The sequence below is a fragment of the Salmo salar genome, chromosome ssa11, assembly GCF_905237065.1.
Source record: "Salmo salar chromosome ssa11, Ssal_v3.1, whole genome shotgun sequence".
NCBI classification, from domain to species: Eukaryota; Metazoa; Chordata; class Actinopteri; order Salmoniformes; family Salmonidae; genus Salmo; species Salmo salar.
Genome location: NC_059452.1, coordinates 87,673,388 through 87,686,783, shown reverse-complemented (window position 1 = coordinate 87,686,783; position 13,396 = coordinate 87,673,388).

The window sequence follows — 13,396 nt, the reverse complement described above, 5'->3', positions numbered from 1 at the left end:
AGACCCTTTGCTATGAGATTTGAAATTGAGCTCAAGTGCATCCTGTTTCCATGAATCATCCTTGAGATGTTTCTACAACTTGATTGGAGTTTACCTGTGGTAAATTCAATTGATTGGACATAATTTGGAAAGGCACACACCTGTCTATATAAGGTCCCACAGTTGACGGTTCATGTCAGAGAAAAGAACCAAGCCATGCGGTCGAAGCATCACATCTGGAGGAAACCTGGCACCATCCCTACGGTGAAGCATGGTGGTGGCAGCGTCATGCTGTGGGGATGTTTTTCAGCAGCAGGGACTGGGAGACTAGTCAGGATCGAGAGAAAGATGAACGGAGCAAAGTACAGACAGATCTTTGATGAAAACCTGCTCAGGACCTCAGACTGGGCGAAGGTTCACCTTCCAACAGGACAATGACCCTAAGCACACAGCCAAGAGTGGCTTTGGGACAAGTCTCTGAAAGTCCAGCCAGAGCCCGGACTTGAACCCAATCGAACATCTCTGGAGAGACCTGAAAATAGCTGTGCAGCGACGCTCCCCATCCAACCTGACAGAGCTTGAGAGGATCTGCAAAGAAGAATGGGAGAAACTCCCCAAATACAGGTGTGCCACGCTTGTAGCGTCATACCCAAGAAGACTCGAGGCTGTAATCGCTGCCAAAGGTGCTTCAACAAAGTACTGAGTAAAGGGTCTGAATACTTAAGTAAATGTGATATTTCCTTTTTTTTTTTTTTTTTTTTAATAGTTTTTGCTTTGTCATTATGGGGTATTGTGTGTAGATTGATGAGGGGGGGAAACAATTTTAATCCATTTTAGAATAAGGCTGAAATGTAACAAAATGTGGAAAAAGTTAAGGCTTCTGAATACTTTCCGAATATATATATATATATATATATATATATATTAGTGGGAAATCTATATCCACCTGAGTGAGTTCTGACACATTTTACCAACAATCTGACACAATAGAAGGTGAACGGTGCAGAAGGGTATCTCAGCTCTTTAAATACGGCTGTGTACAGTAGGTGGTACCATTGAGCTTTGTTAAACAGGAAATTCTAGCATGGGTCTAATCCTACTGAAATGTGCTAATAATCCTGGGTCATATTTCTACAACCACGTTAAGTGTGCATGGATTTCTGGGGAATAGAGGGTACGTATGGGAAAACAATTATAGATTAAGAACATTTGGAAGATTCTCTGTTGCTGGAACTTCATCTGTAAGCAGAATTGTCAATGTTTGGAACCTAAATGCTAACAAATTAGGCATTTTGTTGGTCTCATTGTACGTTATACTTAGGAGGAACCAGAAGAATATAGCTATCAACTTTCCACATGGCCATGAGTGATGATGATGAGATAGTAAAGGCACTCCTCTCCATTTTAGTTTCGTATTAGACTACATCTCCTTGTATCTACCAGCTGTTTATGAACCAAGCCACTCACATTTACATGAATAAAATGTGATACTCTTGGACTAATCGGTTATGTCTGTTTCTCATTCAATATAGTAAAACATTTGGTGCAAAAGAGACTGATGGCAGAACAGAAGACGACTGGATAGAGGGTAATGTGATCTCCGTATACTCCCCCAATCAGCCAACCACCCTCACATACGCACATTAGCGCACTTCCTTGGACACCTGTTTCTCTGGGTCTTTCAGCTCTGAGTGGTATTTGCATCTCAAAGACGGTAGATTCCCACAACACGCCTCGCCCCAACTATTTCCCATCATCCGTTAATGGATGTGCAGGGCCTGTTAAATGTGCAACGGCCAAACAATAAGGATAGCCGTGTTCCTCACTCTGATGATTTTATCTAGACAGTCATAATTACCAGAAAAGGCCGTTTCACACTCTGTCCGACATCCTACTAATTGCCCTGAGGCCAGGTTATTCTCTTCAACATAATTTGCATCTAAACATACTGTACCAAAAATATTATAGGACTTTGATGTTGCCGTCTCCCTGCCATAGATGCACTGATACTTAAGGTAACACAGACCTGAGAGATATACATCTGCTCCTTATTTTGTTGTGTCTCCTCTCCACACACTTCCGATCCTTTGTAACAGAATACATTTTAGGGCCTCTGTGGATTGCTTCTTTCGTTTTTGAATTATTTTTATTGTGAACAAATTGTTATTTACAATGACGGCCTACCCCGGCCGAATTGTGCGCCGCCCTATGGGACTCCCAATCACAGCCGGATGTGATGCAGCCTGGATTCGAACCAGGTACTGCAGTGACGCAGTGTCTTAGACCACTGCGCCACTTGGGAGTCCAACAGTTCACCGTTAAGATGAAGGAGAAGACTTATTTACTATACCCCTAGGGAAAGGAGAGAGGGGTCCTCACTTCCACAGACGGCCAGAAGACAAGACTATCTGAATTTCAGATCAGATGATGGAGTCTGTTTCTTTCTCTTTCCTCTGTTTGGCATTGATAAGCCGCCCTCAGAGCCACCATTATTGTGTCTAACAATCACAGAATACCAGTCATTGGAAGCTATTGCATGGTTTCTCTTGTCTCCTTTTGGCCTTTCTCCTGATTACTGGGGTAAACAATGCATCTCCTGCTCTCCACCTGTCCCCTCTGTTGCTCAGGGACATTCAAACATGGGCCCAGATTACAAGGAGTGTAATTGGAGACCAGTGAATAGCATCAGAGCTGATCTGTGGAGGACAAGAAACGACCCAGACATGCCTCTAGAACCAACCCAACCTACAGGACATACTGTAACAGTGTAGGTCACTGTAACCACTAGCCGTTAGACTACCGAGCGGCTCCCTGTTTCATCTATTGCTGCTCATTGGACCCTATGATCACTCGGCTACACAGCTGATGCCTGCTGGACTGTTCATTAACACGGTACTTAATTATGTTTATCTGTCGGCTCCAGCCTCAAACTCAGGCCCTGTGTGTAGCTAACTGACCCACTTTGCCCATTCATCTCCATTTACCCGTTGTTGTTGTTGTCTTAGCTATTTACCCATTGTTGTCTCACCGTTGTTGTCTTAGCTCTCCCAATCAACACCTGTGATTGCTTTATGCCTTTCTCTAATGTCAATATGCCTTGTATATTGTTGTTTAGGGCAGTTCTCATTGTTTTATTTTACTGCGGAGCCCCAAGTCCTGCTCAACATGCCTTAGATAGCCCCCTTGTCCCACCCCCCACACATGCGGAGACTGCACCTAGCTTAACTGGTGCCTCCAGAGATGCAACCTCTCTCATCGTCACTCAATGCCTAGGTTTACCCACACTGTACTCGCACCCTACCATACCCTTGTCTATACACTATGGCCTGAATCTATCCTACCATGCCCAGAAATCTGCTCCTCTTATTCTGTTCCCAAAGCACTAGACGACCAGTTCTTATAGCCTTTAGCCGTACCCTCATCCTACGCTCCTCTGGTGATGTAGAGGTTAACCCAGGCCCCTGTGTGTCCCCAGGCACTCTCATTTGTTGACTTCTGCAACCGTAAAAGCCTTGGGTTCATGCATGTTAACATCAGAAGCCTCCTCCCTAAGTTTGCTTTATTCACTGCTTTAGCACACCCCGCCAACCCTGATGTCCTAGCCGTGTCTGAATCTTGATTTAGGAAGGCCACCAAAAATTCTGAAATTTCCATCCCCAATTAAAACATTTTCCATCAAGACAGAACTGCTAAAGGGAGCAGAATTGCAATCTACTGTAGAGATAGCCTGCAGAGTTCTGTCATACTGTCCAGGTCTATGCCCAAACAGTTCGAGATTCTACTTTCAAAGATCCATCTCTCCAGAAATAAGTCCCTCACTGTTGCCGCTTGTTATAGACCCCCCTCAGCTCCCAGCTGTGCCCTGGACCCCATATGTGAATTGATTTCCCCCCATCTATCGTCAGAGTTCGTACTGCTACGTGACCTAAATTGGGATATGCTTAACACCCCTGCCATCCTACAATCTAAGCTAGATGTCCTCAATCTCACACAAATGATCAAGGAACCTACCAGGTACAACCCCAAATCAGTAAACATGGGCACCCTCATAGATGTCATCCTGACCAACTTGCCATCTAAATACACCTCTACTGTTTTCAACCAGGATCTGAGCGATCACTGCCTCATTGCCTGCGTCCATAATGGGTCCGCGGTCAAACGACCACCCCTCATCACTGTCAAATGCTTCCTAAAACACTTCTGCAGGCAGGATTAGGAGTCTAATCGACCTGGCCCGGGTATCCTATAAGGATATTGACCTCATCCCGTCAGTAGGGCATGCCTGGTTGTTCTTTAAAAGTGCCCCCTTCAAAATATTTAGAACTAAGAACAGATATAGCCCTTGGTTCATTCCAGACTTGACTGCCCTTGACCAGCAAAAAAACACCATGTGGCGTACTGCACTAGCATCGAATAGTCCCCAACGATATGCAACTTTTCAAGGAAGTCAGGAACCAATACACACAGTCAGTTAGGAAAGCAAAGGCTAGCTTTTTCAAAAATGAATTAGCATCCTGCAGCACTAATTCTAAAAAGTTTTGGGACACTGTAAAGTCCATGGAGAATAAGAGTACCTCCTCCCAGCTGCCCAATGCACTGAGACTAGGAAACACTGGAAACACAACACTGTCACAGCAATCCGGTTTCCGAGCTGGTCACGGGTACACCTCAGCCATGCTCAAGGTCCTAAACGATATCATAACCGCCATCGATAAAAGACAGTACTGTGCAGCCGTCTTCATCGACCTGGCCAAGGCTTTCGACTCTGTCAATCACCGTATTGTTATCGGCAGACTCAACAGCCTTGGTTTCTCAAATGACTGCCTCGCCTGGTTCACTAACTACTTCTCAGACAGAGTTCAGTGTGTCAAATCAGAGGGCCTGTTGTCCGGACCTCTGGCACTCTCTATGGGGGTGCCACAGGGTTCAAATCTCGGGCCGACACTTTTCTCTGTATATAACAATGATGTCGCTCTTGCCGCGGGTGATTCTTTGATCCACCTCTACACAGACCACGCCATTCTGTATACATCTGGCCCTTCTTTGGACACTGTGTTAACAAACCTCCAGACGAGCTTCAATGCCATACAACACTCATTCCGTGGCCTCCAACGGCTCTTAAATGCTAGTAAAACTAAATCCATGCTCTTCAACTGATCGCTGCCCGCACCTGCCCGCCCGACGAGCATCACTACTCTGGACGGTTCTGACTTAGAATATGTGGACAACTATAAATACGTAGGTGTCTGGCTAGACTGTAAACTCTCCTTCCAGACTCACATTAAGCATCTCCAATCCAAAGTTAAATCTAGAATCGGCTTCCTATTTCGCAACAAAGCCTCCTTCACTCATGCCACCAAAACTGACTATCCTACTGATCCTTGACTTCGGCGATGTCATCTACAAAATAGCCTCCAACACTTTACTCAGCAAATTGGATGCAGTCTATCACAGTGCCATTCGTTTTATCACCAAAGCCTCATCTACTACCCACCACTGCGACCTGTATGCTCTCGTTGGCTGGTCCTCGCCACATATTCGTTGCCAAACCCACTGGCTCCAGGTCATCTATAAGTCTTTGCTAGGTAAAGCTCCGCCTTATCTCAGCTCACTGGTCACCATAGCAACACCCACCCGTAGCACGCGCTCCAGCAGGTATATTTCACTGGTCATCCCCAAAAGCAACACCTTCTTCGGCCGCCTTTCCTTCCAGTTCTCTGCTGCCAATGACTGGAACGAATTGCAAAAATCACTGAAGTTGGAGACTTTTATCTCCCTCACTAACTTTAAGCGTCAGCTGTCAGAGTAGCTTACCGATCGCTGCAGCTGTACACAGCCCATCTGTAAATAGCCCATCCAACCAACTACCTACCTCATCCCCATATTTGTTTTTGTTTTTCTGCTCTTTTGCACACCAGTATTTCCACTTGCCCATCCTCATCTGCACATATATCACTCCAGTGTAAATTGCTAAATTGTAATTACTTCACCACTATTGGCCTATTTATTGCCTTAACTCCTTGCTTCATTTGCACACACTGAATACAGATTTTTCTATTGTGTTATTGACTGTACGATTGTTTATTCCATGTGTAACTCTGTGTTATTGTTTTTGTCGCACTGCTTTGCTTTATCTTGGCCAGGTCGCAGTTGTAAATGAGAACTTGTTCTCAACTGGCCTACCTGGTTAAATAAAAGTGAAATAAAAAAAATAATAAAACTAGCCAGACACTCCACATTTCCTAGTAATAAAGTATATCCCAGTAAATCAAGGCATCGATACCGGTACACTCATGTTTTATAAGGTTAAGATCCTGTGTTATGAATCCCTTGCTCATCATCTTTCCATGATGTGTTTGTGCATTATAACACTTTATAGGGCGTGTGTGTATGTATGCATGTATGTATGTATAGCGGTGTGGAGGGATGATCTCATAGGGCCATATGTGGACAGCGTCCGTCTGGGGGATTATAGTCTGGTTTAATGAGCCCTAAAGCTCCTCTAAAGCTTTTTGGTGACTGAGGGTCTCCCTCTTCCATTATCCTAGTCAGTCACCCCCTTCTTAGCCCAATGTTTCACTGCCCATGAAGGGCTGCAGAGAGAAGCTAGAGTTCAACGGCACAGGTCAACATTATTACGACAATCTTATTGTCTTTATTGGTTGATCTAGCATGCAGCATCTGACACTTTTTTCTTGCCTTGGTAGTGAGGATCACCACCGTTGTAATGCTTTCTGAAATGTTCAATTATATACAGTATACCAGCCATAAAACACAGCAGCATATAAATGCAGTTGTCACACACAAAAGAGTTCAAGGTTATCTTATTTTATCTTTACAAATGTCAAATGGAACACTCCCTCTGAGGGGGTAAGTTTACTGTAACTGTCACTTTGTTGGTCAACGTCTGATTGACCTAAACCAAGCAGTTGAGACTCAATGCCGCCGCTAGATGAAATGGAGTTCCCCAACCCAGTCATGTGATGTTTCCACGTCCTTCATGTCTGTGGGAAACAGCTTTGATGAAACCAGATTCCAGTAGTCTCCTCCTGAGCGTGTGGGACAGGAAGCTGGTTCAGACTAGTAGGGGTCAGGGGTCAAACAGATGCTTTTACAGTAGACCGAGGACAGGAAGTTTATTTGCCTTTTTAATTGTGCTTGATAACAATACGTTCCCCATCCCTCACTTACAGTGCGTTCGGAAAGTATTCATACCCCTTGACCACATTTTGTTACATTACAGCCGTATTCTGAAATGGATTAAGTCGTTTTTTCCCCCTCATCATATACACACAATACTCCATAATGACAAAGCAAAAATAGGTTGTAGAAATGTTTGCAAATGTCAAAAAAAAAAAAAGTGATTCAGACCCTTTACTCAGAACTTTATTGAAGCACCTTTGGCAGCGATTACAGCCTCGAGTCTTATTGGGTATGACGCTACAAGCTTGGCACGCCTGTATTTGGAGAATTTCTCAAATTCTTCTCTGCATATCCTCTCAAGCTCTGTCAGGTTGGATGGGGAGCATCACTGCACAGCTGTTTTCAGGTCTCTCCAGAGATGTTCGATTGGGTTCAAGTCCTGGCTCTGACTGGGCCACTCAAGGACATTCAGAGACTTGTCCCGAAGACACTCCTGCATTGTCTTGGCTGTGTGCTTAGGGTCGTTGTCCTGTTGGAAGGTAAACCTTCGCCCCAGTCTGAGGTCCTGAGCGTTCTGGACCAGTTTTCATCAAGGATCTCTCTATACTTTTCTCTGTTCATCTTTCCCTCAATCCTGACTAGTCTCCCAGTCCCTGCCTCTGATAAACATCCCCACAGCATGATGCTTCACCGTAAGGATGGTGCCAGGTTTCCTTCAGGCGTGATGGTTGGCATTCAGGCCAAAGAGTTCAATCTTGGTTTCATCAGACCAGAGAATCTTGTTTCTCATGGACTGAGAGTCCTTTAGGTGCCTTTTGGCAAACTCCAAGCGGGCTGTCATGTGCCTTTTTACTGAGGAGTGGCTTCCGTCTGGCCACTCTACCACAAAGGCCTGATTGGTGGAGTGCTGCAGAGATGGTTGTCCTTTTGGAAAGTTCACCCATCTCCACAGAGGAATTCTAGAGCTATGTCTGAGTGACCATCGGGAACTTGGTCACCTCCCTGACCAAGGCCCTTCTCCCCTGATTGCTCAGTTTGGCCGGGTGGCCAGCTCTAGGAAGAGTCTTGGTGGTTCCAAACTTCTTCCATTTAAGAATGATGTAGGTCACTGTGTTCTTGGGGACCTTCAATGCTGCAGAATGTTTTTGTTATCCTTCCCCAGATCTGTGCCTCGACACAATCCTGTCTCGGACCTCTAACAACAATTTCTTCGACCTCATGGCTTGGTTTTTGCTCTGACATGCACTGTCAACTGTGGGGTCTTATATAGACAGGTGTGTGCCTTTCCAAAGCATGTCCAATCAATTGAATTGACCACAGGTGGACTCCAAGTTGTAGAAACATCTCAAGGATGATCAATGGAAACAGGATGCACCTGATCTCAATTTCGATTCTCATAGCAAAGGGTCTGAATAATTATGTAAATAAGGTATGTTTTTTATTTTTAATGCATTTGCCAAAATGTATTAAAAATACAGAGACCTGGGTTCACATCATATTCAAAGTCAAATCCTTCAGGCGATTGCTTTAGCCTGCCTGGAGTGGCAGAAGGGCGGGTTATGAAATTTACAGAGCAGACAGAGCTCCGGAACTGAATATAGAATATTACTGCAGTACTGAAAAATGGATGCTGCTCTGCTCCCTATATGTTCTTATAATCGTAGCGAGGAAAATCTGTCTCTCTCACCCCTCTCTCTCTCCTTCTCTTTCTGTCTCTCTCCATCTCTCTCAGTCTGTTCCAGTTTACCATGGCAATCACCAGAGTCACTTGGTCATAGTGAGTAACGAGTCATATCCTCACATGGTCTCTCCTATCATTGCTACGCAGATGACACACAATTAATCTTCTTCTTTCCCCCTTCTGATAACCAGGTGGCGAATCGCATCTCTGCATGTCTGGCAGACATATCAGTGTGGATGACGGATCACCACCTCAAGCTGAACCTCGGCAAGACAGAGTTGCTCTTCCTCCCGGGGAAGGACTGCCCTTTCCATGATCTCGCCATCACGGTGGACAACTCCATTGTGTCCTCCTCCCAGAGTGCTAAAAGCCTCGGCGTGACCCTGGACAACACCCTGTCATTCTCCGCTAACATCAAGGCGGTGAACCGATCCTGTAGGTTCATGCTATACAACATTCGCAGAGTACGACCCTGCCTTACACAGGAAGCGGCGCAGGTCCTAATCCAGGCACTTGTCATCTCCCGTCTGGATTACTGCAACTCCCTGTTGGCGGGGCTCCCTGCCTGTGCCATTAAACCCCTACAACTCATCCAGAATGCCGCAGCCCGTCTGGTGTTCAACCTTCCCAAGTTCTCTCACCTCACCCCGCTCCTCCGCACACTCCACTGGCTTCCAGTTGAAGCTCGCATCTGCTACAAGACCATGGTGCTTGCCTACGGAGCTGTGAGGGGAACGGCACCTCCGTACCTTCAGGCTCTGATCAGGCCATACACCCAAACAAGGGCACTGCGTTCATCCACCTCTGGCCTGCTGGCCCCCCTACCTTTGCGGAAGCACAGTTCCCACTCAGCCCAGTCAAAACTGTTCGCTGCTCTGGCACCCCAATGGTGGAACAAGCTCCCTCACGACGCCAGGACAGCGGAGTCAATCACCACCTTCCGTAGACACCTGAAACCCCACCTCTTTAAGGAATACCTGGGATAGGATATAGTAATCCTTCTACCCCCCCCCCCCCCTAAAAAAAGATATAGATGTACTATTGGAAAGTGGTTGTTCCACTGGATATCTTAAGGTGAATGCACCAATTTGTAAGTCGCTCTGGATAAGAGCGTCTGCTAAATGACTTAAATGTAAAATGTAAATATATGGATAGTCACTTTAACTATACATTCATGTACATACTACCTCAATTGGGCTGACCAACCAGTGCTCCCGCACATTGGCTAACCGGGCTATCTGCATTGTGTCCCACCACCCGCCAACCCCTCTTTTACGCTACTGCTGCTACTCTGTTCATCATATATGCATAGTCACTTTAACCATATCTACATGTACATACAACCTCAATCAGCCCGACTAACCGGTGTCTGTATGTAGCCTCGCTACTTTTATAGCCTCGCTACTGTATATAGCCTTTCTTTTTACTGTTGTTTTATTTCTTTACCTTCCTATTGTTCACCTAATACCTTTTTTGCACTATTGGTTAGAGCCTGTAAGTAAGCATTTCACTGTAAGGTTTACACCTGTTGTATTCGGCGCACGTGACAAATAAACTTTGATTTGATTTGAACAAGTGTTTTGTTTCATTCTGTTGATCCATTTTTTATTATTATAGTTTTTCGATCTTGTCTCATCGCTGCAACTCCCCAACTGGCTTGGGAGAGGCAAAGGTCGAGTCATGCGTCCTCCAAAACATGACCCGCCAATCCGCGCTTCTTAACACCCGCCCGCTTAACCCGGAAGCCAGCCGCACCAATGTGTTGGAGGAAACACCATTTAACTGACAACCGTTGTCAGCCTGCAGGCGCCCGACGCACTACAAGGAGTCCAAGTAAAGCCCTCTGCCCAACCCTCCCCTAACCCGGACAATTGTGCGCCGCCCTATGGGATTCCCGGTCACGGCAGGTTGTGACACAGCTTGGGATCAAACCCGGGTCTGTAGTGATGCCTCAAACACTACGATGCAGTGCCTTAGACCGCTGCGACACTCGAGAGGCCAATCCATATTCTTTGTCCAAATTATGTTCATGTTGTGTTTGCCGCAATATATTTAGAAATACCGGTAGGCCTATAGGGCTACTCACACTCAAACCATGAAAATGAAAAACCAAAAGAGGGCAAGATGCAAAACTTAATTGAATGCAGCTATATAATAACCTGTTCATATTTTTCCTATAAACAATGACTTGACTTTTGATATTACCCCCAATAAAGTTCAGAAACTTTTGTGAAGGTTTGGTGCAGTATGGCTATTATTAGGCTTAGCTATGAAGGCCTATGAAGACAGTACACACCAGGGTTCCAGTGCGCACAGTTGAACTTGAGGCGAGGAAGAATATTTTAGGCCTACCAGAGTTACTCCTTTAATCTAATATAATACTTATCTTTATAAAACATTCTGATTGAACATTTTGGAATTAGTCTCCTTCTGTTTGCCTATATCTGTATAGCAGTAGCCTATCTGATAAGTAGCCTGTAAAGAAATGCATTTATATTTGAAATATTAAAATCATACAGTGGACGCCTATAGGTCTATGCATGCAATGCCCTGACGCATTTAGTGCTCAAATCTCTGACAGCTGAACCATGAGGTGGACAATTATTGTTTTAGGAAAGTAAAAAACAAAACAATATTTAGAAATGTTGAAAAATGTCCATCATATTCTACTCTAGATTATTCTTCTCTATGCCCCCTGAGTCATATTTTATCTTGACCCAGGTTGCGTAGCAAATTACACCCAATTCCCTATGGGCCCTGGTCAAATGGGAGTACAATATAAAGGGAATAGGGTGCCATTTAGGATGCAAATCCGGTTCCTAGATGAAATAAAATCCAAAGGAATCAGCCAGTGCTTTGCATCCTCATTGTGATCAACCAGGTAATAAAACGTAATGTCTGCTGTGTGTATGTTGCCTCAATGCTTCATTGTTACATCTCCACAAAGCCCCTGATAAACAATTAAGCAAACCAATATAGCCATTTAAGTGACTCCCAGGGTAAAGGCAGAAAATCGGCAATCAAAATAAATGTTTTACCACAGCGACCATGTTATTTTTGTAATGCGTATTTGAGTTGGGACATATGAAGTTTGTATGTGAAAACTATTTCTAAGACACTTTCAGTTTTTCAGAACTCACTCTTGTGTAAGAGGGAGGCTTGCGCTACTGGCACATGCGCAGATCAAATACACAGCTGGAATGCCAATTAAGCTGTTTACATGTCCTAATAATTTGAAAGATTACTCAGAAAACCAGGTATTTTAATCTGCGTATGCTTAGTTCAATTTTGACCTTACGCTTATTAAGATAAGCAGAGTAAAGTGTTTACATGACTATTGCTATACACGGCCTTACCTAGTCCCCAAAAACAACATCTTATTGTACCCAAACAAAGATCATCTCCTAAAGCACTGGTCCACATCCTGTGCCAGACAGGAAGTCCCTATTGAACCTTTGACCCCGCTGTGGTCATGTCTGTCAGCGCTAACAGACCTGTGGGCCAGCTAGGTTGGGATGCTGCTTTGCTGTCCCAATTGTTATAGCCAACTAGCTCTGAATCGCTCTCTCCTCTTCCCTCTCGGGTCTAAACTCTGCCTTCTCTACTGTATAAGAGACACATTGGCTCCCCATCTTCACATGCTAGTTGCTGCACTCTCACTGCTGACCCTGAACAGTGAGCTATTTATTTTTACCCAATATTGAAACAATGAATCGGGATTTCCGCTGTTGTGCACACATTTGCTATAAATATTTTTATTACACAGTCCCCCTTTATAAAGACAACAACTGAGTGAAAGGAAGATGATTAATCTGAACAAGGTAGCCAGCGTCGTGAAGTGTGGCCCACAAACAGAGACCGGACACTGGTCCGTCAACCAGGGTTTAAAGCAAAGCTCAAGATAGCTCTCGCTGTTTTGTCTGTCCAAAGGGCAGGAAGTGGGCATGGGGGCAATGAGGTCAGAAAAACACCTTGTGAACCTTATTCTTGGGGTGACAGAGTGGTTACAGTGGATACACTCTATGAGGGTCTTTTTATGTTGTTTTCTGACATAGAAAGGGGTCTGGGTAGCTTTGTCTATACAACTTTGTCTGTACAACTAAGCTCAAACCGTTTAGGGGTGAACTTTATGCTACAAGGTTGTGGTGTATTGTCAAATGCAGAAATGGCATATCCTTACAAAGTTACAGTTATGTTGGCACTAACTTGTACAGTTTAGTTTCACATCATTGTAACGTACAAAATAAACAATGTCTACATACTGTATGCCTATATTTATTTAAGTGTTGTTGTGTCTTACTTTCACTTACTGTATATTTGCTCTACTTTCACTGAGGATCACTGAAAGTTCTTGGCTAAACTGTCACTCCCACCATACCCTCTCTGTTCTCAAGTATGCCATAAGAAAGCTTCAGTATGAGACAAAGAAAGTATGCACCCACTGAGAGTGGACTTCCCTTTCCACTCGCATGTCGCTTATGCACATGGAATGCCATAAAAAGCAAGGGAGGAAATCTTGTAGTAAGGGGACATGCTCTGGGCCCGTTATCGTCTCTGTTTGTCCCAGGTGGGGTTGCAAAATTCCAGCAACTT